At 41.6% G+C, this 27,304-nt stretch overlaps 1 long non-coding RNA gene across 1 annotated transcript in view; it reads left to right on the top strand.

The window, feature by feature from the left end:
* LOC311436464 overlaps positions 1-24,607 on the top strand; it is a 49,294-nt gene extending 24,687 nt beyond the window's left edge. The window contains exons 2-3 of the long non-coding RNA XR_014692871.1: positions 21,543-21,670; positions 23,471-24,607. This is a non-coding gene — a long non-coding RNA (uncharacterized lncRNA). The remainder of the gene's footprint in view (positions 1-21,542; positions 21,671-23,470) is intronic.
* The last annotated feature ends 2,697 nt before the right edge of the window (positions 24,608-27,304 follow it).

The raw sequence follows: 27,304 nt of genomic DNA, 5'->3' as shown, positions 1-27,304 counted from the left end.
GTTCCCGCCGGGCTCGATGGGGGCGGCGCCGTGCCTGTGGCGCTGAAGGGAAGCTGGGTGGCTGCGGGAGGCGCAGACCTCTGAGGAGCGGAGGGCGCCATTTGAGCCCTTTTCTGTTCTCCCTTCTGTCTCTATGCACCCTTAAAGTACTGGAAGGCCGCGATGAGGTCTCTCCGGAGCCTGCTCCAAGCTAAACAAGCCCAGGTCCCTCAGCCTTTCTGCATAGGAGAGGTGCTCCAGCCCTCTTAGTGGCCCTCCTTTGGACCTGTTCAAGAGCTCCCTGTCTTTCTTGTGCTTGACTCGTGTCCAGCTTCTCATCCATCAGGACCCTCAAGTCCTTCTAAGCTTGACCACTAGTGAAGACTGAGGCAAAGCATTTATTGAGTACCTCAGCTTTTTCCATGTCTGTGGAAGCCAATTCTCCTGTCTCATTTATCAGAAGGGGAACACTCTCCTTGGCCTGTCTCCTCCTGCCTATGTATCTGTAGAACCCCTTCTTGTTATTTCTTCACATCCCTTGCCAAGTTCAGCGACATTTGTGCCTTGGCTTTCCTGATCCTGTCTCTGCGCATCCAGATGACGCCCCTGCATTCCTCCCAGGCTACACAACCAAGTCATGTTTTGTTCTATTCATGCTGGGGAGGTGAAAGACAAAGCGGGCTAGGAAAGCACAGACAATGAATAATTGGCTGAAAGGCTGGTGTTGAGACAGGAACTTCAGGTTCTTTGACCAGGGAGCAGTTTATTCAACCCCTGGCCTGTTGTTGATGGATGAACTCGCCTGTCTCAAAGGGGGAAATGAATCCTAGCACAGGAGCTAGCAGGACTACAAGCTCTTTAGAAGGGATATAGGCAGGGAAGAAAGGGTGGTGGTGTGGCCATTTATATTAAAGAGTGTTTTAATGTTGAAGAACTTGGGATCGAGAATGATAATGTTGAGTGTCTATGGATAAGGATCATGGAGAAGGCCTGCTGGGGTGACATTTTGGTGGGGGTCTGTTACAGACCACCTAATCAGGATGGAGAGAAGAGATGGATGAGGCATTCTGTGAGCAGCTCACAAAAGTTACGTTATCACCAGCACTCATTCTCATGGGAGACTTCAACTTCCCTGATCTATGCTGGAAGTATAATACTGCACAGAGGAACTAGTCCAGGAGGTTTCTAGAGTGTGTGGAAGATAGCTCCCTGACACAGCTGGTTCAAGAGCCTCCCAGGGGAGGTGCCCCACTAGATCTGCTCTTCACCGACAGAAGAGTACTGGTGGGAGACATGAGGAAGTTAGAAAGGCAAAAGCCTGGCTTGAACTCAGATTGGCCACTGCAGTTAGAGAAAGATAAATCCTTTTACAAATATATTAAGAGCAAGAGAAGAGCCAAGGAAAATTTCCACCCTAGGGTGCTGAGGGAGCTGGTGGAGGGTGATTACCAAGCCGCTTTCCACCATCTATCAGCATTCCTAGTTATCTGGAGAGGTCTCAGAGGATTAGAGGCTTGCCAGTGTGACTCCCATCCACAAGAAGGGCTGTAAGGAGGACCTGGGGAACTACAGGCCTCTCAGCCCGACCTTGGTGACAGGGAAAGTTAGGGAGCAAATCATCTTGGGTGAGATCACACAGCGCATGTGTGACATCCAGGGGATCGGGCCCAGCCAGCATGGGTCGTGCTTGTCCAGCCTCATCTCCTTCTCTGACCAAGTGATCAGACTGGTGGATGAGGGAAAGGCTGTTGATGTAGTCTATTTAGACTTCAGTAAAGCCTTTGACATGGTTTCCTGCAGTACTGTCCTGGGGAAACTGGCTGCCTGTGGCCTAGACAGGTATAATCTTCTCTGGGTCAGGAACTGGCTGGAGGGCCATGCCCAGCAGGTAGTGGTTAATGGAGTTAAGTGCAGCTTGCGTCCCATTACCAGTGGTGTCCACCAGGGTTCAGTACTGGGGCCTATCTTGTTTAATAACTTTACTGGTGACCTAGATGAGGGAACTGAGTGTACCCCCAGTAAGTTTGCAGATGACACCAAGTTGTGAGGTAGTGCTGATCTGCCTGAGGGTAGGGTGGCCCTGCAGAGGGATCTGGATAGGCTGGGTTTACAGGGCTGAGGCCAAAAAGGTTCAACAAGACCAAGTGCTGGGTCCTCCATTTTGGCCAACGGCATCCTGGCCTGTATTAGGAATGGTGCAGCCAGCAGGAGCAGGGAGGTGATCGTCCCCCTGTGTTCAGCTCTGGTGAGGCCGCACCTCGAGCACTGTGTTCAGCTTTGGGCCCCTCACTACAAGAAGGCCATTGAGGCCCTGGAGTGTGTCCAGAGCAGGGCAACAAAACTGGTGAAGGGCCTGGAACACAAGGCCTGTGAGGAGCAGCTGAGGGAGCTGGGGGTGTTTGGCCTGGAGAAGAGGAGGCTCGAGAGACCTCATTGCTCTCTACAACGAATGTCCTGAAGGGAGGTTGTGATGAGGAGGGGGTTGGCCTCAGCTCCCAGATAACTAAAATAGGCCTTGAGGAAATGGCCATAAGTTGCACCTGGGCAGATTTAAATTAGATATCAGGAAAAGCTTTTTCTCTCAGAGCAGTCAGGCGCTGGGATGGCCTGCCCAGGGAGGTGGTGGAGTTACCGTCCCTCGCAGTGTTAAAGAGGCGCCTGGATGAGGTGCTACGAGATATGGTTCAGTAGTTCAGTGGGCAGCATTGGTGGGAGGAGGGCGGTTGGACTAGAATATGACCTTTTAGGTCCTTTCCAACCTTGTGTTTCTATGATTCTATCTGTTTAGATAAATTCCAGGTTTGTGCACCAGAGCTCCAGCTGTCTGGGGGGAGGGGAGGGAGAAGGAAAAAGGGAGGGAGGGAAGGGAAGGGGGGGAGGGGAGTGTGTGTGGGGGAGGGGGGTTGAAGTGGCTTTTTCATTTCTTTGGAAAAAGACTCTGTAAGTGGCAACCTCTTGCAGCCTAGAAGGGTCCTCTGTGATGTCTTCAATGAAACATAAAGTATTAACACAGTTGTGATGCTGAAATGGCTTATGACACCATAAAAACAGAAGAATTAAGTCATAAACTCTACAGCTTTCACCTCAGGCTTTTCATTTTCATTATGAGGAGACCTCTTGAGTTAAAACAGTTTGAAATGAACCTCTTCTACGTCAAGAATAGTAGATCATCTGGAACTAATGACTACTAGAATACTGGATATTGCTACCGCCAAACCTTTTGTACTGAACTCAGGGTCTCTTCAGAGTTTATTTTACAGCTGACCGCTAATGCAGTCATTGCTTTGCTTATGGTCCAGATCCAGGTCTTTCTACTGAAATGTCCAACGAAGTTCATAAAGGACCAGTAGATCTTGCAAGCACAGCAGCAACCTTGTCGTTATTGTCCTGATAATACAGAAAGGCTTTATTGTGAACTACTGAAGAAAACAGATATCTTACCTGTTTTTCTTCTGTTTTCCTTTTTGTCTAAGGAAAAAACAAAAAGAAAAACCAAACAAACAAAAACAACAACAAACAAACAAAAAAAAAAAACCAAAACAACCAACTAAACAAACAAACAAAAAAAAAACAACAAAACAACCAAACAAAAAACTCTTAAACTTTTAAATCAGGAGTTAAAGGTCTCATCTGCAAATACTAATTTCTCTTCCAAATGTTGGTAAACTGACACAGCAAAATCAAAGTCTTAAATGATTTTTTTTTTTCTAGCAATGTTAATGTAGATGTTTGTCACACAAAATTTAAAGGAAACATGTCTACAGAGTGATGCTATCTTAGTACTGCTAATCAATAACGTAGTGCATAGCTAGCATCAGTGTCGTGACAGCACAACTGCAGTTGTCCAGATCTACTGAGCTGCATGTACTTTCTTCAGAGGAGTGATGCCTTTCAGAGGTGTATAGGAGGCTTGAAGTGAGCTGAATGATGGCATCAGCTGTCCAATTCACATCACTCAGGTTTTATTTAGTGCACTGGTCGCACTGGGTCTGGACAGCAACAGCAGCAACAACATCTAAATTTGTTTGAGGCAGGCAATTAGGCATTTAGGGGAAAAAAAAAAAAAAAAAGAGCAAGCCAGACAAGGTAGCATCTTGAGTTGTCTAGCAGGAGGGAGCACTTCTGGAAGAAAAGAGTTCCTGTAAGTGCTTCAAACCATGCACGGATTCATACCATGTCCAGTTGCTCTTCTGTCTCAGCATCTTTAGAAGATTTGATATCCAATATATGCAACCAGAAAACACGTGTGAAGGGGACACGTCTTAGTCCTTCTTTAATTTGTGCAAAATTTTGCAAACTTCACAATCTATTTCTCAATTGAAAAATGGATATTTTTTTTTCCTTCCCCATTTCAGAAGATCTCCAGGAGAGTTCATGGCAGTCTGTCTGAACCTGACTCATTTCTAAGGGGAAGAGTCAGAAGGCATTTTTCATAAGCTATTTTTCTGCTGAGAATGTGAACTTTGACACTGGCTTATCATTAAATACGGTCGTTCAAATGCCTTTACCAGGGTGCTGTTCCCAGTTACTGTAGCAACATCATAGTGCACCAGATGGTGTCAATGAAGAAAAATCTACTAAAACATTATTATTTTTGACACACATCTATTAATACTACAGCTTGATTTGTCTAGGATCAGGTGGTTGGTGAGTTCAGCTTGTATTTTTTGTGTGACATTTGGCATGTTTGCGTATGTGCGGTTCTTGGTGCATTTTGCCTGCCTATATCCCTCCCTCACCCCAAGAACTCCTGTATTTAAGTGAGTTTGTGAGGACTCATCGCTCCCCCTGCCTTTTAGCTGCCTGCAATGCATTGCAGTCCCTCTGGCAGCTAACAGGGAACATGGCTGGGAGTGCTAGGGAGCTGGATCTCACAAGTCTTTCAGTCACTTGCTATTTTATAATTTACTGTCCATCAGTCCCTGTATCTCATCAGGTGTTGGCGGCCCTTTGCCCTTATATTGCCTTGCTTGTCAGGCAGGTGTTTAGTGTGTTGCAGTCTGATCGTCTTGTTTTTCCTTCTGGTATGTAGGAGAAAAACATAGTTCTCAAAGGGTTTCTCCTCTCCAGTCCCAACAAACCAGCGTTTGGAAGAGAACACAATAGGGTTATACCTTATTTCTTGAAGGGCTTTATTAAGAAAAATCCTCTTTAGTATAAGCCATCTGACAGTATCCATTCCTGTATGGGAAAAGCTGTGCAAACGTTTACAGAAGTGACCTCACTTGTTTTATGAATATTGTCCTGGCCCGTTGGCCATATCTCATGACACCTAGGGTCCCATGGAAACCCAACTAATTAAAGGAACACTTACAAAAGCCAATGTAAATGTCACATTGCACTGCAAGCATCCAGTACCTGGATACAAGACCACATGCAGAATTCAGACTAACACAAAGAAACAGAGTCATTCCAGTTTTATTTTCTAACATACATGATACTTGAAAAAAAAAAAAATCTCTGAATAACTAAAAATTAAGTTCTTTAAACACTAGATATTATGTAGGAGAAAGCGTTTTCCATCCACTGTCAGAAGGAAAGACCAGTGCTCAGAAAATCTAACTTGTGATGGATCAGGAGGCAAACTGTCCACCTACTCCCAAATATACAGCAACTCAGTTGCAAAACTGTAATGCTGAGATCATTTCTACAGTCTTTCCAACAGTACTATAGAATATTAATATGGCTTTGCACAGCTATGGGTTGTTTCCTATTACGTTATCATTTTTCCACCTGATATTCTTCATTATCTGAATTATAGATGTCAAACTCAGGTCATGTAAAATGTATAGCTTATTTTTTTTCCCCCAATAATATGCATTCTTTAGGTGCATCTTGAACATACACACACTGTGACCTCTGAGACAAGTTTTATTTAGGAGGATCTGTTTCTTACTACAAAAAAAAAATCAGCTTAAGATTTTTAAGAAGCCTGCTGAACTACTACCTAAATGGAAAAGGTCTAACCATTTTAAAGGAGTAAAATAATTCAATTTTGTATGCTAGAAGCAATTGTCATTGTGACTGAGATAACAGGGGAGAGTTTAAAATGTTCTGTGTAATGAAGTAGAGCAAAGAGCACTACAGTAAAAAAAAAAATAAAATAAAATAAAAAAATATCTGACACAGCAGTTGGAAAGAAATCCTAGTAGCTATTGCTATTAGGACTTCAGATTAGAAATAATAAATAAATAAATTAAAAAAAACAACAACCAAAAACCCAACAAAACAAAACAACAAACAACAACAACAAAACAATTAAAAAAAAAACACACACACAAAAAAATCAAATTTTCCAGGTTAGTCTCTAGATCTCCTGTGCACATATCATGCCTGTACACATATAAACAAGCTTCAGCTCCGAGGAACCTACCATACTGATAAGGTGGTGTCAAAACACTTTGATTTGATCCAGAGAAACATTTAGAATTCAATTCAAGTGGTCACAAGTTGTCTACATTTGTGCAGAGATGTATGATATTATGAGTTCAGAAAGCCTCACTGATGAAAGGAATCAGGAAGGCTGAATAAATTCATAGCTGGAATTAAATCCAGATAATAAATTGTTCTTTCCGCAGACAAATTAGAGCTGCTAGGCTGATCTAGTGAAGTAAAATTGCAACAATGCCCTCTCTGTCTCTCTCTCTCTGCTTAACTAAAGAAGAAATAAGCTCCACTTGTGATTTTAGACATGCTGTGCGGGACTGAAAACTTAGCTTTAATTGTAGTTGACTGAGGTAATGAAGACATCCCTTACTGAGCAAAATGATTAGGAATCAGTGGCCTGTGAACAAAATGCTTGAATAAGTGCTCAGTGCCTTACGCAGATGTAACAACTTTTTTTGGGGGGGATTAGTTCTTCCAAGAGCTATTAGTGTTTGCTGTGGAACTTACCTGTTTGGTTAGGTGGGTAAGGAGGGGGCTTGCCTGCGATGCCAAGCAGGGACCCATTTCTATTCCTTTTCATCTCCCAGGTCCCCTCCCTCTGCCCAACACCTACAGGGCAGAGGGGTTCCACCATTATTTGGATCGCCCCACTGCTTTTCTTGCAGGCATGGCACAGAATTGCTGCACTCTTGGTCGCTCAAGGTCCCCTGGGGCTGCTGCCCTCGTGAGGGCTGCTGGCTCCTGGCAAATCCCTTGGCTGCCTCTGAGAGTCTTTCAAGCGTGTTTCAGTAACTCTCAGAATAACCTTCTCCATTATTTTACCAAGCACAAAAGAGAGACTGAGAGGCCGTTAATTACCAAGGTCTTCTTTCTTGCTTTCCTTGAAAATTGGGACAACATTTGTCAGCTTCCAATTGACTGAGACCTCCACAGACAGATACCTAAGACCATTAAGAATCAAAATCAGCTCTGACATAAGCCTGCGTGCTCTCAATAGAAATGTCAAACTTGTGGTAAAATGGAGTGGGGATGGCTTTTGCTTGGCAAGTCTTTAAAGTGAACAGGATTCCCTCAGAGAATTCAACCTCGATACTATCTTCGTGCATTTAAATGGTTTCAGTATAATTTTCTGTGCTTTTTATTTTTCACAGCCATAAGTGTAAGAGACTATTTGGGCTCTTCTGAACAATATGCCATCGCTGTGTATATTCCTTCTGGCGTCATGTCCCTTCAACAGGCCTTTACTGAACTTCTCTGCCAGTCCATCCCACCTTCACATCATTTTGTCAGTTGCATCTAAAATTCATCACAACTTTTCCTGATAAGTAATGTCCCATCTGTTCATGTGACATGACATGACTATGATAAGCAGCAGCATTTCTAAATAGACCTTTGCAGAGCCTTGTTTTTAATTATCCTGTTGGAAGAGATGATCTAATGCAACTGCATAAAATTATGAAAGAGGACGGGGAGAAGTCTATCATCTAGATTCCTATGTCACACCTAAGTACAGTATCTGAGGAAGAGAACATAAAAATACTGTCAGTTTCTATATTTTTTTTATTCGTATGAAGTATTAAGGAAGTCCCTAGAATTTCTGTTGATTTAAATGAAGTAAAATAATTTGGCTTAAGAATGTGCGATCTAAAAGATGGAGAGAAAGACTTGGAGAACAAGTCCTACGAGGAGCGGCTGAGGGAGCTGGGCTTGTTCAGCCTGGAGAAGAGGAGGCTCAGGGGTGACCTTATCGCTCTCTATAGGTACCTCAAGGGAGGCTGTAGCGAGGTGGGGGTTGGCCTGTTCTCCCACGTGCCTGGTGACAGGACGAGGGGGAATGGGCTTAAGTTGAGCCAGGGGAGTTTTAGGTTAGATGTTAGGAAGAACTTCTTCACTGAAAGGGTTGTGAGGCACTGGAACAGGCTGCCCAGGGAAGTGGTGGAGTCACCATCCCTGGAAGTCTTCAAAAGACGTTTAGATGTAGAGCTTAGGGAAATGGTTTAGTGGGGACTGTTAGCGTTAGGTCAGAGGTTGGACTCGATGATCTTGAGGTCTCTTCCAACCTAGAAATTCTGTGATTCTGTGATTCTAAAAGTTTAAAGATGTTGTGGTTCTGCTCGAGTGGGCAGCCGAGCTTCACCACAGCTGCTCTCTCACTCCCCCTCCTCAAAGAGGAATGGGGAGAAAATATGTGAAAAGGGCTCAAGGGTTGAGATAAGGACGAGAAAATCATGCAATAATTATTGTAACGGGCAAACCAGACTCAGCATAAGAAGATAGTAAGATTTATTGCTCATTACTAACAAGTGAGAGAAGTGAGAAACAAAGGAAAAAAAAAAAAAACAAAAAGCACCTTCCCCCCCCCCATCCACCCTCTTCCACCTCCTCCCCCTGAGCGGCGCAGGGGAACGGGGGAATGGGGGTTATGGTCAGTCTACAGCACTTCTTCTCTGCCGCTCCTTCTCGGTCACTCTCGTCCCCTGTGCTGTGGGGTCCCACCCACGGGATGCAGTCCTTGATGAACTGATCCAGCGTGGGCTTCCCACAGGCAGCAGCTCTTCCAGAACTGCTCCAGATATGGGTCCGTACCACGGGGTCCATCCCTCAGGAGAAAACTGCTCCAACCTGGCTCCCCTACGGGCAGCAGCTCCTGCCAGGTCACCTGCTCCTGCGTGGTCTCCTCTCCACGGGCTACAGGTCCGGCCCAGAATCTGCTCCAGCAGGGGTCTTCCACAGGCGGCAGCCTCCATCAGTGCAGGGCCACCTGCTCCACCATGGTCTCCTCCACGGGCTGCAGCGTGGAACCCTGCTCCACCGTGGTACTCCATGGGCTGCAGGGGGACATCCTGCTTCACCATGGTCCTCACCACAGGCCGCAGGGGACTTCTGCTCTGGCGCCTGGAGCACCTCTCCCCCTCCCTCTACACTGACCTTGCACCTGCAAGGCTGTTCTCTCGCTCTCCCAGCTGCTGTGTGGTGCAGCGTTTTTTCCCTGTCTTAAATATGCTCTCACAGAGGCGCAAAACAACATCGCTTGTTGGCTCAGATCTGGAAAACAATGGGGCCCTTCCCAAACACGGGGCAGCTTCTAGATCTTTCTCACAGAAACCACCCCTATGGCTCCCTGCTACCAAAACCTTGCCACGTAAACCCACTACAAAAGAAATAAGGAAGATGAGCATGATCTATAAAATACATTCCAAAAATAGCACTTCAGCTTCAGTGAACTTGTCACAGTGATCTAGAAGTGTTCATTGTTGATGCATTTGTATTTCACCAGAATCTGAAGGTGTTTTTTTTGTTTGTTTGTTTTTTTTTTTAGTGAGTAAAATCAACTTCTAAGAAATCAGGTGAAGTTAAATCAGGTTGTTTCTTTAAAACCGTATAACTTCATGCTACGCTGTTGATCCAACAACAGTGACACCTTTAAAATTATGCTATTTGCTGAAAAGCGTAACATCTAGGCTATGAAAGGTCTTTGAGAGTTGCATCATATTCATATATGTCTTTTGTGTCTAGTACTTAGTATTCCTATTTTAAATATGGCTAGAAATTTGCACTTAAATGCATAAACCCATCCAAGAAAGAAAACTGACGGTTTATTTGAGGGACACTTAAGGGATTCAGAAAACTTATAAATGTTGGTAGGCATGCAATAAATCTGTGGCAGCTGGCCGTGCTGGTTTAGCTTTTCACCTTTTGTGTTTTTCTTGTGTCTCACATCCTTCATACCTATTCCATCTGTCACATGATTTATTTATTTATTTATTGGCAATGAAAAGCTCAAGATTTGAAAACTCAAACAAATAAACCAATAAAACACCACCTCATTTTGCTGGCTGCCACTCAGATTTTCTGGCAGATCAATCCATGTGTCAAATTCTGTATCTAGCAAAAAATAAAATAAAAAATCAGTACACAGAGGAAAAAAACTTTCTAAAAACATACATTTGGCTGTCCTGGTGGTCCTGTTCCCTGCCAGGTGGCCCTGCTGTGACAAAAAACAGAATAAGGTTATGAAAAAGTATAAATATAAGCCAGTGAGTTGGTAGTGAAAGGGATAAAATTAGATACTTGAAGTAAATCAGCTTCTTCTCTGAGTTGTCAGAAGGTTTGGATTTAACTGATAAACACTGCCAGTAGGAGCATTATATTTTTGGTGACATTGAGACCAGTTTGAGGCTCCAAGTGCGAGAGACGGGTACACAATAGATAGATGTAGAAAATGTTCATCTTGTAGATCTTTTGGTGACAACAGTGAAGAACAGTATTTCTATTGATCGTGAGGCTTTCCTAGGAAGGTCCCAAGGAGCCTTGGCAGTCAATAACTAAGAGTAGTAGTCACTTCTGTGCCGCTTACAATTGTACCAGCTTGGAAAGAAGCAAATTGAGACAAAACAAGCATTCTTTTCTTGCTGTTATTTCTTCAAAATTCCTTCAACGTTTCTTCAATAAAGGAGATGTTTGCAGAAAAGATGTGAATACATGTAGCTTTTTTTGTCATCGTAGTTTGTATGAAGAAATCTGGAAGCCACCATAGTCTTTGCTAACATAAGGCTAAGTTGGCTACCTGTGAAAAGAATTGTCCTACTGAGGATGTGTCCTAATCTGGGGACATAAGAAGCTATAAATGTAGCAGAGGGTTAAGAAATACAGCATGATGACACTATTTAATATTTCTCTTGTTGTTTTCGAACTGTGATTTCAGGTCAACTTAATGGAAATTTGATGTGATAAGAGTTTTATTCTTGAAGATTAGTATTGTTATATTGCTTATGGTTTTCCTTCTCTTTAGGCTTTGTTGTTCTGTCAGAAAATAGCATTGGGTAAATTTTTATTTAGAGGAACTTGCCTGGACAGGAGTTAACATGAGAAAAAGACAAGAGGGTTGAGGGTGGAGTATTGAAGAACTACAACTACATTGGTGCTCGTAATTGTGCTCTGAAGTTATATTTCCCAGCTTTTAAAAGTATTTGTATTTACTGTGAGTTCTAGAAAATAAAAGAAAGGAAAAGAAGAAGAGAAAGGAGAGAGAGAGAGAGAGAAAGATTACCTATGACAGAATAAGAAAGCAAGATAAACAAAAAACTATACAAGCAAGTCCCTTTTAGTACAATTTCCTTAAAGTAGATTGCCGATTTAGATTACTTGCAGACATCTACGCATTGAGTGTATCAACACAAATATCTTAATTACTTTCCAACAGCTCTTGCAAACCACTGCTTCTTCCTTATCTACTTTTTCTTAAAGACATCATCTTGAACCTCTCCTAAACAATTTAATTTCTTCCAGGTTGGAATTCTCATTTCTAAAAGAAACGTTTTTTCCTATAATTGCTCTATGCTAGTCCAGTAAGGTTGCATTCTTGCTTCAGTTGTTACTGGAGTAAGAAAAGCTCATATTTGCATGGCCCATTCACCAGTCTGAATAAATGAGAAGGAATTTTCTACCTGTGATATGCTTGGAATTATTCCTTTTCTCTGCCTGAACTAGTGAACAAATCACAGAAAGAACCAGAGCATTGCTCATGCAATCTTATTTCTCTTGTTGAACAGAGAAAGGATTTGTTAGGTATAACAAACTTGTAATCTGTGCCAAAGTCAGTTTTTATCAGCATTTTCTGCTTTCAGTTTTTCTGTTCTTCTTGGCATCTTTTCATTTCTTCTTGTCTTTTATATTCACTTGTAAAATGTCATAGCCAGCTGGGTGGGAAGGACTTTTTGGTGTACTGCACCGTGTCGGCCTTGACCTGGAGGTCGGTGCCTCAAACCTCTTACTTCCCATAGCATCTGGCTGGATGATGCACACCTGGAGTGTTGTGAGGACCTGATCAGGAGTATCTACCTGGAAATGGGCTTCTGAAGCAGCCAGCCATTACCCAGGTGAATGGAGCAAAATTGGCACTTCTATTTTGCTGGGAATCAGGATCCTAGACAACATTTACTGTATGAAGAAAGTACCAGACAATAAGACTGCTGGTAGAGTCAGTTACCTAAATCCCTTGATAATAATCTTGCAGACTTTCAATGTCAGTGGAGAATTTTTTCTCAAACCTCACCTGTGAGAAGTAGAAATAACTCTGCAGTAGAATATGTCCCACAAAAGTAAAAGGAAAGACTGTAGTTCTTTATGGAGTAATGTCTAAAAGCAGGAACTAGATTGTGAAAGGAGGAAAAAAAAATCTCACATCCCTCACTATCATCATCATTTTAATACCATTACTATGTTGCTGATTAGAAGTTTTAAGCAACTAGTGAAGGGATGCAGCAATGCTGTGTCAAGCAGCTGAAACAGCCACAAAAGACTGCCTGGCTCCCAGTTCTCTGTGGAGATGGGAGGAGATCCTCAACAGCTTGTCCACAGTAGCTGATGATGTGGTCCCTTATGTTCATGTTTTGCCAAAGTATAAGGCTGTGGGCAAACATAATCTTTCAGCTTTGGCTGTGCCATGTGAGCAGGGTGCTTCCTTGAGCAGCTCGTGTCTGAAGGGAGGCTCATACAAAGGAGTGGAGGTTTCTGCTGTTGGTAATTGAGAAATAAATAGGAGCAGGCTGTTTATAATTGACTTCTTGGTCAGCAAAGCTGCATAAAAACTCAGCTGAAGGTTTAGCTAATGGCTAAAGTACAGGATAACCCTCCTCCTCAGACCAGAAATACAGCAGTCACACAGCAAAATTCACTGATCCAGCATGAACATGGTTGTATTTGTTCCAATAGCTCGTACCCACAGGTGAAATGGCAGGTCAGGTCCCCTCAGATGGTGAGGAGCACTGTGGTGCTCTGGCATGACCCATCGAGATCCTGTCTTGATGCTGATGTCCATGTGATGGGAACAAAGCTCTGATTGTAAATCCATTGCTTGTTGCATGATTCAGGAATATTTATTTAGGTGTAAAATAAACCCAGAAATCGCTACGCTTTGTTTTTGTGTGTGTTTTGTTGTTAATTTTGTTTTATTTTTTATTTTTTTTAATGTTCTTTTTTGTGCTCGGGTGGAGAATGTTTCTGCTCAGATTTATTCCATTCAGTTTTTTCTAGAACCAGTCAGAAGTAATTTTGGTCAGCCATGAAACTTTTGTTTGAGATCAGCTACTCATTTTTCCTTCCTTACCATTACCACACTGGGGTCTTGAGAGTTACAGGGAGAGCAGCTAAATGGGAACAGTGAGCTCTTGCATACACTAGAAAGCTCAAGGCCAATTCCCAGGTTAAAAAACAAAAACAAAACTGTTGCTGATAATTACCTATTAATAATCTTTTTCACCACAGGGGTCTTGCGTGTATTTTCTATGACTTTGCAGTCGAGTAAAATTTACAGTTTAAGCACTTGGTTAAAGTGACTGTCTCTTTGGTGCATCAACAGATGAGTAAATTTTGCAGTGACAGAAAGTTCACGTGCCAGCTTTATACTCTCATTTATGAGAGTACATGTAATGTGCTTCTTAAGCGATTGCTGTTTAGTTGGAGTTGATGACCTCAAGATAAATTATAGCCTGCTGTGTCTTATCACTTTTCTCTACGTTTTCTTTCAACGAAGTATGAAAAGGTAGCACTGTCAGAGTCTTTTCAGAGTCCTACCTCAACTCCTTTTGCTCTACACTATAGTCAGGTATTTTAACAAAGACTGTAATCCAGAAAATAGAGGTGCTTTTCACTCTGCATCCTCTTATATTATCACATCTTCTTTATGGCTAATAAATGCTGACAGGACCTACAAGCTGCTAGATCCCAGCTATTTCTGTTCACTACTTTCATCTCCATGCCTCCTTTTAAACACGGCTGGGGCTGCCTGTAAACCCTTCCTTGAGAGATGATTTCACTCTTATAGCAATGTAAAAGCTGCACACAGGAAAGTTCCTCCAGGTTTTGCTCTTCATTGCATCTTTCTTCACTCTTTTTGTAAAACAGACACAGCAAAGTGAATAACTGAAAGATAACAGGATAAAGGACAATATCTGGAGAATACTTTCCAAATCAGTCGTATTCCTTAAAGGAAGAGCACGTTTAACTTTATTCTTTTGTTGCTATAAAATACAATAGGCCTGAAGTGTTGCCATGTTTAAGGGGGCTTACAAAAGTCAAACATTTGCCTGTTTCAGAGCCCTGTCAGGGACTTTCACTGAGACAGTTTCACAGAGTTGCACCTATTTAATTGGGCATCAGACGTAACAGATTTGGAATTGCCATTGATAAATATACTTACTGCAATAGCGCTAATATATCATAATAGTGCTAGCAAAGTACTGTCCTGGAAATTCCTCACCGAAGGGTGAAGGTGCAGAGTTTACCAAGAAGGCAGCCCTCTCTCTTTTTTTTTTGCCCTCACTCTTTTTTTTTTTTTTTTTCCTAACACCCTAACTTTTTACACTAACTCCTAACACACTTTTATGTCCTAAAAAAACATATATCCTAAAAAGGGTATAAAAGAATATTATCTGTTCATCCCCTGGGGTGACAGTTATCATGATTTGGGTGAAGAGTCAGGTACTGTAGTCGTATATGTTTAGCATGTACTTCATTAAGTTCATTGTCATACTCAGGGGTGTTAACTTTAATATTAATTGAACAAATACTGAAGCAAAAGGTTTCACTCTGGGCACCATATTCCTCAAGATTCTGTTCTGCTGCCAAAACGCGGATGCCACAGAATCAGCTGGGTTGGAAGAGACCTCCCAGATCATCGAGTCCAACCTCTGACCTAACACTAACAAGTCCTCCACTAAACCATATCACTAAGCTCTAAATCTAGGGGCCATGCTAATCTCTATCATTCCAACCCATGGTAATGTACCCCTCCAGGAGGGGTACTTGTTTTTTTTTAATGTTTATTATTATTATTATGATACTATATTTGAAGGTTTTATGGTCGTGTGCTGATTTTCTAATGGCCTGTAAGAAAGTGTATATATTTTAACTAATGTCAGCCTTTCTGAACAAAGGAAAAAAGATCTTTTACTCCATGGAATGACTTCCAGATGTAGGATATTGAAGATGCAGAGATAAGCAGTATTATGTGCTGGAAAGGACTGAATGAAAAAAGTGAGAGCAAGAACACTGAGGCGAGATTTAAAAAAAAAAAAATTTGGACTGAAGCATTTTTTGTATTAAAAATGAAAGATTCAGCAGTGTAGTACATGTGTATCTAGCAATCCTGCCAACTTGTCTTGAACACAAAAGGATGCAAAAATGTTGTATGTCAACTTTGTTCTAAATGCAACTTCAGGTGATTTTTAACAGTTTTATTCTGATGATTCAGTAACAATAGCCGAATCAATTAAACCAGTGGTACGTAATCTTTCACATGAAAATGGAAACCTAAGCACTGATCACACTTAACCATTACTCTTTTTCTGGGAACTGGGGAAGGCCTGGGTGTAGTATAAATGAGCACAGGAGGGTGAGGCTCCAGAAAGAGCTTCGAGTTGAGAACCACAGTGATTGACTGTCTGTGGTGATTATGGTAGGGGAAGAGTTAACTGGCATGTAGAAATGGTGCAAAATTGTAGAAATGGTTGCACTGTGGCAAAAGCTGGTATGGCTGGCTTCATCCAAGTGCCACATACCAGCTGTTACTCTGCATGTCTGGCTGACTCATTTCCTCCAGACTGCATTAAACAGCCCTTGGCCTGTGCTTCCTTTGCTAAGCAGCAAGAGTATTTATGTGGCAGCTTTCAGACTCATCTCCTGCAGCAGGAACAGCCTCTGGGCTGTGACCCTGTTCTGAGGGAGCGCTTCCCATCCCAGCAGCAGCTCCTGCACCAGACAAAGAGCCAGCCATGGTCCCATGGGCTCCCCCATGCTTAGGAATCTGCACTGAGGCAAGACAAAACGTGAGTCTTTCCAACTTCGCCAGCTGCGGTAACCTCGCAGCATGTGCAGGCTTACTGATCTGCCTGTGCATCCCCACAGCAGTATTGTTACCAGGGAGACTATTAGGTCCAGTTAGAATTTCAGAGGATGTACTAATATGATAATGACTACGTAGAATTGTATAAAAATAACGGAGAAGGTACAGATTTGGGTCAGCTCTGTGGAAAACCACCTGGTACCTAGACTGGCATGACTCTGAAATAAACCGTATCTCAACCTAGTGTGTGTATTTGGCTTATTGCACACTGGGTAATGAATTCAAGCCTTTTACCAGACAGCAGTATCTTCCCTGGTGCTGGGTGGCCAGATGCCTAAATGGGGATTTCAGGCAGGTGAGCTGCAGGTGAGAACCTAGACAGTGCGTATTTATAAGTGTGTTTTTCAGAAATATCTTCTGTATAATCTTGTTTGATGGACTTTTATTACTGCAAATTGATTTTACAGTGTTTTGTTTCAGCTGTTCTGTCTCACCTAGAGGTTTTCTCACCTGGCTCAAGAGAGATGGAAACTCTGCTTGAAGTGATCTGTGAGAACCATGCAAATATTCTGATCTAGACTTGAATGTGGATTTTCATTGCTCTGAGGAGCAAACCTCCTTTCAACCTGATGCTTTTGCTCTGTCCTTGAAAGAGGCAGGAGCTAGTTGCAGAATGCAGATCTGTAGGAAGGTTTTCAACATCATGCTGTGTGATGGTCTATACCTTGAATTTCATTTCAGGTCACTTTTCTATCATTGGGTATTTTGTTTTTCATCTGTCCTATGAGTCCTACTTTACTGTACAATTGTTTAATGCCTCTGAAAGCTCCTGCCAACAGTTTGCCATCTGTTTTAAAGTAAAACCATTTAGTTTCTCTTGATGTGAGACAAAACCATCTGATATGCAAATACGAACAGTAGGTGGCCAACTTATCTCTATTTAATGTAAATGAAAAAACTCACAAACTCTATGCAGGGGCTTTGATAGTGTTCTCCATCCATAGACCCTTCCTGAGAGTCTCATTTAAGGTTATGTGCAGCCAACTTTGAGATGAGTGGGATTACATCTCCTCTGCAGCTCAAAAAACAGTTTTTTCGTCATCGCCATTGTTCATTTAAAGTGTGTGAAACTGGATAAAAAGTCTTCTGCCATTTCAAAAGGGGGAAAAAATAGGGACACAATGAATTTATGTGTTGTATATGAGAACTCTTTCCAGCTTTCACAAGGTTGTTGAGCTCTTTGTTGATCCGGGGGAGAAAGTTGGCCTTGCAGCTTGAGTGCCTGCCTGCTTGCACTGGCAAACGCAAGGAATTCCTTGCTTTTGGCCTCTTCTGTGACCTTGGAAAAATCTTTTATACCTAAGGACTTGTTATGTATGAAAAGTTTGGATACATTGGTTCAGCGATTAGGTTCTAAATGATTCTCAGACTCCTTAATTTGTATCTTTAAAATACTTGTCTGCTTGAATGTTCCTTAATGGTCCCTGATGTGAATGGAGAGGGAAATGACTGCTCACTGTGTCTGCTAAAGAAGAATAAGGGCTGTCAGAGGAAACTAGCATGAGGTAAATTGAAAGCCAGCAAATAGAGGCAGTTCTTCAGAGGCCTGTGTGTGGCACTGCTGACCAAAACTGCTCTGGATGCTAGGAGTTTAGGGGGTTCAGTCTGAGACAGAAGTTACTGAGAAGTACACTGTGAGGGTTTTTAAGACATAAAAACCATGTCCAGATGAGGAAGCTAGAGGTAGGGGAATATATGAGGGAAACATCACTGCATGTTTGACTTATTCTTATATTCCTTTCCAGAATATCTCTTTTGGCTTTTCTCAGTCAGGATCCAGAGGCATCTCTGGTCAGAGCTGGTGCAGGCTGCCAGGCTAGAATGGAGGCTGAGGCACAGGATCACTTGTGCTTGTGGGTGGCCTGTGAACATTTATGGTGGACACTGCACGGAAGGCAGGTGTTGATCCTGCTGCTGCAGACATGGACTGTGCTGTGGCTGTGCTACCGTCTGGAAAAAGAAAATTTTCCATCAGATAAACTGATAGTGACTGCCACAGGACAAAACTCCTCTCCAAACCTTCTTTGACTGTTAACAGCCTTGGTTTTCAAAAGTGTCTTTTATTACTCCAGGACATCTTCTCAAATTAGGGATCTGAAAGGGAGGCAACAGAGAATTACTTTATATCAAAAATACACATTTTGGTTGAGGTGAATCAACGTGAAGCAACAGAGAAATCAATAATGATGCATCATAAAAGCTAGAATCTGTTAGGAACACTTTCCTGGTGGTGTTGGATTTTAGCTGAAATAGTGACTCACCAATTCAAATGCTATAGCACTGGGGGCAGATACCCCTGGACCCCTACAGCAGGTCCCAAATTAATAGATTTTTCTTGGCCTGTTAGGTTGGGGTCCCCACTGGTACAGCTGGAACAAGAGGCAGGACTAAAGAGGAAGGTGAGGAGGGCACAGAGACACTGTGGAGGGAGGAGGGTGAGTTAGAAGGCTGTGGCAGTAGCTGGGATGGAAGGTAGGGTCCCCCTGCAGAGAAGGACCTGGGTCTCCTGGTGGGCAGTAGGCTGACCACGGGTCAGCAGTGTGCCCCTGTGCCCAAGAAGGCCAACGGGATCCTGGGCTGCATTGGGAAGAGTGTTGCCAGCAGGTCAAGGGAGGTGATCCTGCCCCTCTGCTCAGCCCTGGTGAGGCCACATCTTGAGTACTGTGTCCAGTTCTGGGCACTGTTCCAGAGCACTGGGACAGGCTGCCCAGAGAGGTTGTGGAGTCTCCATCTCTGGAGATATCCAAAACCCACCTGGATGCCATCCTGTGCAATGTGCTCTAGGTGATCCTGCTCGGCAGTGGGGTTGAACTGGATGATCTTCAGAGGTCCCTTCTGTGATTCTGTAAGGAGGTAAGGGGGAGTCAAGCTTAGTCCAAAAAAGCTTGAAACAACTGCTCTACTAGTCTACAGAGAAACAGGAGAGTGTCCAGAATCTGTGCCAGATTAAAAAAAATAAAATAAAATTAATAAATAAATGATGTCCTGGAAAAGTCACTGTATAAGTGAGGAGGCAGACCATTCTGTAGTGGGTTGCAGTGTAATGAAATAAAAAGGCCACACACAGTCTGCAAGCTCTGGTCCCTTTGTAACCAAGTCCAATTTATGGCTTTCCATAATACTGTCTTCTCTGTTTCTGTGATACTTTTTTAAGCGATCTAATGACTTAAGGGGATATTTTTCAAAAGGTAACATTAGGGCATAGAGGAACATGCAGCTCAGTTCCTCTCAGAGACTCTTGTCTTTTTAAGAGCTCTCAAAATCTACCTAGTAAGCATTATATCTATAATCTGATCCAATTGTAATGGTTACATTTTAATTTTCCCCTTTCATTTATGAAATATTAGTAATCATTTTAGCTGCTTGAAAGATAAAGGAGAATGGTACAAATTGTATTTCTTCCAAGTTACATTTTTAATATTAGGTCCTAGCCTGCAGTTTTCATTGCTCCTGATTTATGGAATGTAATCTGGTGATAGAGAGAAGGGAGCAAAAAAGGGAAATCAAAACCTTGTTTTATTGGTATTGGAATATGTATCAACTCCAAACAAAATGCTTCTGGCAGCTTCCAAAAATAAAAATAAAAATTAAAAAAAAAAAAAGGAAGAAAGAGAGTAAAGGGAGTGTCATTTGCACTTGCATTCAAAATCATTATTAACGATAATTAATAGCACAAAATAAAGGATTCTCAGGGGAGTATGCATCCTCCAAAGATTAGGTAATGGTGATGTATGTTATGAATGATTACAGCACTTCAGAGAAGGCGCTAACAAATTGGTGCATTATGCTAGCATTTTGAAAAGTGTACTCTATTCACAACTGCACACATGTTTCTAGAGCAGAATTTTTCTCCCTGACTCCCTCCTACTGTTCATTCCTTGCTTTTCTCTTAGTGTGCTTGTAGACACCTAGCAGGTAGAAGAGCATTTGGTGCAGTTCCTAGTACCATTCCTGGTGTAGAGATCTTCATTAATCTGATGTCAGTATCGAGTTGCCAAATCCAACCCGAAATGTGCTGGTAGAAGATGAAAGTGCCTATCTGTGTCAGGGAACGTTCCCCCTTTTCTATGGACGTGCCTGTTTCATTAGAGGTGGAGCTGCTACTCTTGAAAACAGAATCAAAGGACTAGTTTAATGCTATGGCTAGATCCATTGATTTTTAGTTCCAGAACAGGATACAGACTGAAATAAGAGACAAGCACTTGCCAAAGGAGCCTAGGTGACTTCAGATCTTAGTTTTAAAATGGTTTAGCTTAAAAATTTGAATACAATCCAGATCTGTTTAAAACAAAAAGGAAGCTTAATTTTAGTTGTTTGTGAAGTTCTTGTAGTTTAACAATAAATGAGATTTTAGTCAGGTTAGTGGACACATTTTAATTTGTTGTGTTTCCCTTTTGGGAAGAGGACATAAATTTTCTAATCGTTCTAACTAGAAAAGGACAGACTTTCAACCATCTGTAGATAGAGTTTTGTCCATTGTCTGTTAGTTCAGTTAATTCCAGGTGAAAATCAGGTATAGTAATTCATTTATGTATGATCAACAGCAAAATTTGAAGCCAGTATCAAAGCCAGTCTGCCTGTTTGTGTTCTGGGGAGTGGGGAGTAAGGTGGTGTTTCTGGGTTACTTTTCTGTTCACCTGATAGCAGCTGAGTCAGCTATTTTAACGCTGTGCTGTCCCTGGGCTCTGTGCTGTTCAGAACTGAGGATCCAGCTGAGGTGTTGAACAATACACATACCAGGATGAAAGCTTCTGAAGTAGTATTGACATGCACTGCATTTGATATCCGTATAAAAACATGAAAGAAGTGTAATCTTATTCTTCTTTATCTTCTTCGTGCTGACAGTATGATTTCCTGTTCCTATGTCAGTTAATATTTCATAGAATCATAGAATCACTAAGGTTGGAAAAGCCCTCCAAGATCATCTGGTCCAACCATCCCCCTACCACCAATGTCACCCACTAAACCATGTCCCCAAGCACCACGTCCAACCTTTTCTTGAACACCCCCAGGGATGGTGACTCCATCACCTCCCTGGGCAACCCGTCCCAATGCCTGACTGCTCTTTCTGAGAAGAAATGTCTCCTCATTTCCAACCTGAACCTCCTCTGGCGCAACTTGAGGCCATTCCCTCTAGTCCTAGCACTAGTTACCTGTGAGAAGAGGCCGACCCCCAGCTCCTCACACCTTCCTTTCAGGTAGCTGTAGAGAGGTTCTCCTTACGTTTCTGAAATTATTTTTCATTGTATTTTGTCCCTGTGCTCTTTTTAAGAGGAGGAGTGAGAGAGCAGTGTAGTGGAGTTTATCTGTTCATCAGTATGAAACCACCACATCCTCACACACCAGAATCCTCCGCAGGTGGAAGAAGATGGCTTTTGTTTCATCTCCTGCTGCTCCCAGGTACCTTTTTGCACTTACAAATTGTTTAGCTTAAGTGATACCTATGTCTTCATAGTTGACTGGGGTAGGGGTCAGTGCAGACAGACAGTGCTGTGAGTTTGGGATAGCTGAGTTGAGAGCTTGAACTCATTAATCTCTGCAATAAGGATTTCCAGAATGCTCTTCATTGGGGGAAAAAAAAAAAAAAAAAAAAAAAAAAGGAAAAGAGCAGTGCTTCACTGTGGTGGAATAAAATTTCATTTTAAATAGGTTGAATCCTACTGCAGGGTTTTTGCTCCATAAGAAGACTTTCATTTCACATCAGAAACTATGTGCTTACAGATCTTTTTTCTCCAGTCTAACCTACTAGTTCATATTGGTGTGAATTAATGACATATATTCTGGCTTCCCACAGCTTCTGTACTATTTGAGACATTTTCCAATGATACTGTCAATGCTGTCTATCTATGGTACAAACTTGGGGAAATTATTTTACTCAAGGGGAAAATTATTATACTCAATTATAACTTTTTATACACTCTCCTCTAGTCGATGTAAAAATAGCTTGTTTTACTGATTGCACTTTGAAGAGCTCTCTGTACAGTAGGCTTTATATGACACCTTTCCAGTTAGCCACACTGTGAGCAAGGTGGGATGAAGGAGGAGCCCCCTCGAGATGTGAGATCTGGCTTTTTGTCAGCTGGAGTTTCAAAGGCACAGGCTGGCCCTACGCTCAACCACCTTTGCCTTGATACAGCTCATGATACCCCTCTACAAGCTTGTCATTCATAGCTGTTATGTCTGATCCCACCGGGTATTCGTCATTGAAACAGCTTCCTGGAAAATACAAGTACTAAAAAGCCCAATTTTCTCAGCACAAGCACTTTTCAAAGGAAGATTTTTTTCTGAGGGCACTTGGTGCAAACTTTGTTATAAAACTCCCACAACCATTCAGCCTGCACCAACATTAAGATCATACTGAGAGCTACATGGTTCAAAACATGAGGTTAAAATTAAAAAAAAAAAAAAGCATAAAATGTAAGGCTGTGAGCCTTATCTGTGCTTTCTTGTTCATATGCATTCATGACACGAGCTGTGTTTTTCAGAAAAAGAGAGGGACCATGGGTGGTATGGGATATTCTACCCTTAGCAAAATCAGGTCACTTACAGATTCCAGTTTGGTACCTAGGAACAGAATTGCAAGTAGCCTTTCTAGTTATCAGAAAATAAATAAGTAAGTATAATATAGATATATTTTAAAATCAAAATTTAGAAGGCTTCTTCTGATCAGGATAAAAATTAAGCACATCCTCAGATTTGACAGTATATGTTGAAAACCCACTCGTGTCAGCATGTATGTTTATTTTTATGCATATGCTTATGTTCAATCATATGTTTGCTGTGGAAAGGAAACCTCCAAATAGTACTTTTAATAACTCCCATTACGAAATAGAAGCTCTCCTTGTGATAAATGTGGTAAAAATATCAATGTTTATATTTGCTATAAAGGGGAAAATTCTCTTCTTGAAGTGTTAATACTACATGGAATGTTAAAAATCACATGTAATCTGGCGCTGCCTTAATAACTTTCAAAATGTGTGTGGAAGCATCAGAGTGAAGACGTGGGAGGCAGCTATTCTGATCAGATGAACATACAGTTTTCTGATCACTCTATGTTTTAATTAACCAGCTCTTATTGACTTCTATAAAGTTGATAAGCAGTTATCCAAAGTAGTTATCTGGTGTCTGAACCAGATGCTGCTTTTTCTTAGATGGTAGCTTTAATGTAACTTCAAAATACACTGTTCTTCTTCAAATAAGGGAATTCTACAGCATTTTCTGGGATCACTGTAAGAACTGCTGGTGTCTATGGAAACAAACCTGCACAGTGAATGCCAACAGGCCTGGCTGTTTCAATAAATGCACCCTACCGGACAGAGGGTAATTGCTGTCTTAAACTACCCTGTGTGGGGAGCTACAGATAAGATGGAGCCAAACTCTTCTGGAATAAGACACAATGCTTTGGGTTGGAAATTATGGTTGCGAGTGAATGATTGCACATGGAGATGATGGCTACATTTAAAAAAAAATGTCCATGCAGTGAAAGCAGCTGAGCACTGGAGCAGACTGTGAAATTTCAGTCCCTGTAGAGGAGTTTTGAAACTCAGCTGGACAAGACCCTGAACAGCCTCATCTGGTAGAGCCCCGCTGTGTGCCAGAGTTTGAACTTGAGACCTCCCTTCCAACTTGAGTTATTATATGACCATGATATTAACAAAGGGAAAACTAATTGCACAAAGCCTTTTGGACTCATATTGTAAGCCAAGCCCTTTCAAAAAATTTGGTATTTGGGCATCAATTCTGTCCTCTGTGTCAAAAAGTCACATATATGGACATTTCTGTGTCTCTGTAAAATATTTGGGCCTTTACAGATTTATTTTTTTTTCCTCAGAAAGTATTTATTTTAGTTGCTTTCTTATTCATTATGATAGGATATAGATTCAAACGGATAGTGTAGGCATCTTAAATTTCCTAGGCCCTAGTCTGCTGAAGCCTAGGTTACAGTCAGGCTAATGTCCTCATAAAGACTAACTTACCGTATAGAAGTAAATTTTACTTCACAGCCTGCTGACTTTTGTTCTCTAAGATGAACTGTGAGCACACATAACTAAAAGTGGCCTTCAGGATGAGTCCAGAGCAAACTTTGACCTCTGTCTATAGTGTGTGGCTCTCAGAGTTGCCTGTTAGGATAATTCTGAAATGCTTTAAGTAATGGCCAAAATCTGATCAAAGTTGAGAAAGTTTTATGACTAGCTTTCAGAGGCTGAGTAATGGTAGGAAATCATTTTGAGGATCCCACTCACTTGTATTTCAGGACCAACTGTTACTGGTGGATTGAAGCAGAAAGCAATTAGGGATATTTTGAAAAGCTGAGAATAAATGCTTTCTTCAACCTTGTTCACGTGCCTTCTGATCTGCTCAGTCACAGATAAAATCTACACAGATGTCCACTGAAAGCAGACTTTTAAATAAATTCATTTGGATTGGTAACTGCCCCAACATGTGGGTAATTAATGATTATTTCATCATCCAATTGGAGAAAAAGAATATGAACTGTGTAGCTAATCACACTGTTAGACTACACATTTGAGAACATACATTGGGAAAAAGACTCTTTACTCGTCGTTTGTGGCCCAAACAATCCTCTTCTTTCCTGTTTTAAAAAGGGAAAGCCCTTAATTTTAATGTAAATATGCCAACTTAAAAGCCAACATGACCCTTCTAAAGTGTACTCCACATCACATCTGGTAGGACTGAACATAATGAATTGCAAGAGGAATGTAAAGCAATGGCATGCCAAAAGCTTTAATGTAATTCCAAATCATGCCTTATGCCAGTCTCTCATTCTCTGCCAGTATGAACTGGCGTATCCTGTGGATGGTGTTTGATGTACTTTGGCACCTAGAAGAAACTGTCAGTACGTTTTGGAGATAAAAATGGGAGAACAGTTGCACAGATCCTAATGGAATTTACCAATTCCAGGATAGCTCTTGCGAAGGGTTGTTTGACAACAATAATCAGTGTGCACTCCAGGAGACAAAAAAAAAAATAACTCCGAGACAGTTTCCTGGCTTTATTTGTCTGTGAGCAAACTTTTTTTTTTTTTTTTTTTTTTTTTTTTTTTCTTTTACTCATAACAGTCCTTCTCCCTAACTACTTGCTCTGGCATCCAGAAATGGTGAGAAATATCACACTGAAGCCTGTAAAAATCCTACTGACTTTAAGAAGGGCCAGATTCTTACCAAGCCTGTGTATCTAAAATCTGTATCTGAGACATGCAGATGAAGTACTGAGCCTGATAATCTGCCCAACTAAGCACACAAGCCAGTTAGCAGTGAGCACTGGAGATGCTTAAAGTCAGGCTCAGAGCCAGGACCCCTCTGGAGCCCCAACTCCTGCACTGCACACTCCTGGGAGACAATTCAGGCTTCAGGCCAAGCATGCTACCAATTCAAACACCAGTCCTAAAATCTGAAATGTTATTACTGGTGGGGGGAAACCATGTGTGTATTCAAGAACACCCTAATATCCCCTTTTGGTTTGTATTGAAGCACCAGAAGCAATTAGTAATTCCAATCAATTGAACGGGAGTCCTACAGGAGTTGTTTTAATCTGTTTTCTATCTCAGTCTCTGTCAGAAACAGACTGCCCCCACGTTGTGTGCATGCACTGACACCTCAGCTTTATCTCCTTTTAGTGTTAGTGGTGCCAGCTCACCCTTTCAAAGACAATTTTTCCTTCAGTTTTATGTTTCATACCTGGCAGTGTGGTCAGGTGCACAAGACCTTAAGAGTGGGAATTTGTAAGCCCATGTGCTTTGCTTGGGAGCTGTCAAATCTTCAGCAGCTCGTTTCACCTCTCAGCTTTGAACAGGACCTACTGAGGGCAAGGATTTTCTTTCCTTGTGTGTTTTTTCAGTGCCTTAGGGAATGCAGCCTTGACCTCGAGTAAGATTTGACTTTCACATCTAGACAGTGCGTAACTGCTGTTCTAATAGGAACAGTTGTCTGTTGTCTTTTTGCATCAAGACGTCTTTCTCAAATTAATGCAGCACCTGTATTGGTTTCTCTAGAAATAGTGTAGGTTTCTGAGCAAAGAAGAAGAAAATGTGCTCCGTAGATTTCAGTATGATGGTCAGCTCCCTGGAGCACTGCTTTTTAAGGTAAATAAAATAGAGTTTGGCTGTCTGAATTGAAGTATCTATGTTGACAACACTGATCATTTTGTTTTACCTCTGTCATGAATGTAGGGTAGAATGAACTATGCTTAAATGGTTGTTTTATGCCTGCTTCATGTATGTCTTTGACTAGAATTACTGAACAGTCTCTACGGGGGAAGTCATTCTGCTTTATATTTGAGTCCTTCAGAAAGTGATATACAGAGGCAATATAGGGAGGTTGGATACTCTAAAGGCAGTAAAGTCTTAGTTTAGGTTAGAACTGTGTAAATAGTATCTCCTTGATAGCTAGCTGAAGGGTAGCCAATAAAACAATGAATTATTCTGCTAATTCTGAACAGTGAACTACAATGCAAAGACCTGTAACGAGGTATATATGATAAGGGCACCAACACATATCAAAAGAGACCAATCTTTCTACAGTGTACCATGACACTGTGCAGGTCATCTCTTTGAAAAGGCACTTGAGGCAATATTTTAGGAAAGTCCATGCACTTGGACATCCAGGATGTGTCCAGTTCCATACTCCTCTCCAGTACTAACCGTTTGTTTGTGACCTTGAGCAAATCATTTGACCTTCTTGGGTCCAACATGGCAGAGCACTCAAACAAACATTATATCTTGACAAAATTTTTCCCTTGAAGCTTATTTTCATTAGGAAAAAAAAAAAAAAGGCTATTTGGCAATACTGAAATATTTCCAAAATTTGTCTCAAGTTTGAATTGTTCCTGTTAAAAACAAAGAAGAAACAATTTTAAAACCAATGTTTATTTTGGATTTTTAAAGGATGTATTTATTTCTGTATTTAAAACAACTGTGTATGATAGAGGAGGAGAAAAAAGCCTGATGTAAGATATGATGTGGAGGACCGGGAGGTGAATGTCCTCCAGAAAAAGAAGGAGGTAAACATGACTAAC

This window comes from Aythya ferina (genome assembly GCF_964211825.1).
Source record: "Aythya ferina genome assembly, chromosome: 4".
Taxonomy (NCBI): domain Eukaryota; kingdom Metazoa; phylum Chordata; class Aves; order Anseriformes; family Anatidae; genus Aythya; species Aythya ferina.
Note: the sequence above shows the minus strand (reverse complement) of the source record. Positions and strands in the feature narration are given on the sequence as shown.